The sequence below is a fragment of the Otolemur garnettii genome, unplaced genomic scaffold (genome assembly GCF_000181295.1).
Source record: "Otolemur garnettii isolate 467f Iridium unplaced genomic scaffold, OtoGar3 scaffold00046, whole genome shotgun sequence".
In the NCBI taxonomy this organism is placed as follows: Eukaryota; Metazoa; Chordata; class Mammalia; order Primates; family Galagidae; genus Otolemur; species Otolemur garnettii.
The window spans coordinates 12,829,335-12,829,561 of NW_003852441.1; positions in this window are offsets into that span (position 1 = coordinate 12,829,335).

A 227-nucleotide genomic window follows, 5' to 3' on the forward strand; every position below is an offset into this window, starting at 1 on the left:
TATTCAATGTATTCAGCCCTACTATGAAACCAATTTCATAGAACTGAATTGAAAGCCCTACTCAATGTACTCAGCCCTACTATGAACCAATTTCACAGAATTTCATAAGAAAGCAATAATCCAATTTTAGCCCAAGAAGAAGGGGAAAGAGGAGAGGGAGGGGAGGGAGGAGGATAGGTAGAGGAAGCGTAATTGGTGGGACCACACCTACGGTGTGTCTTACAAGG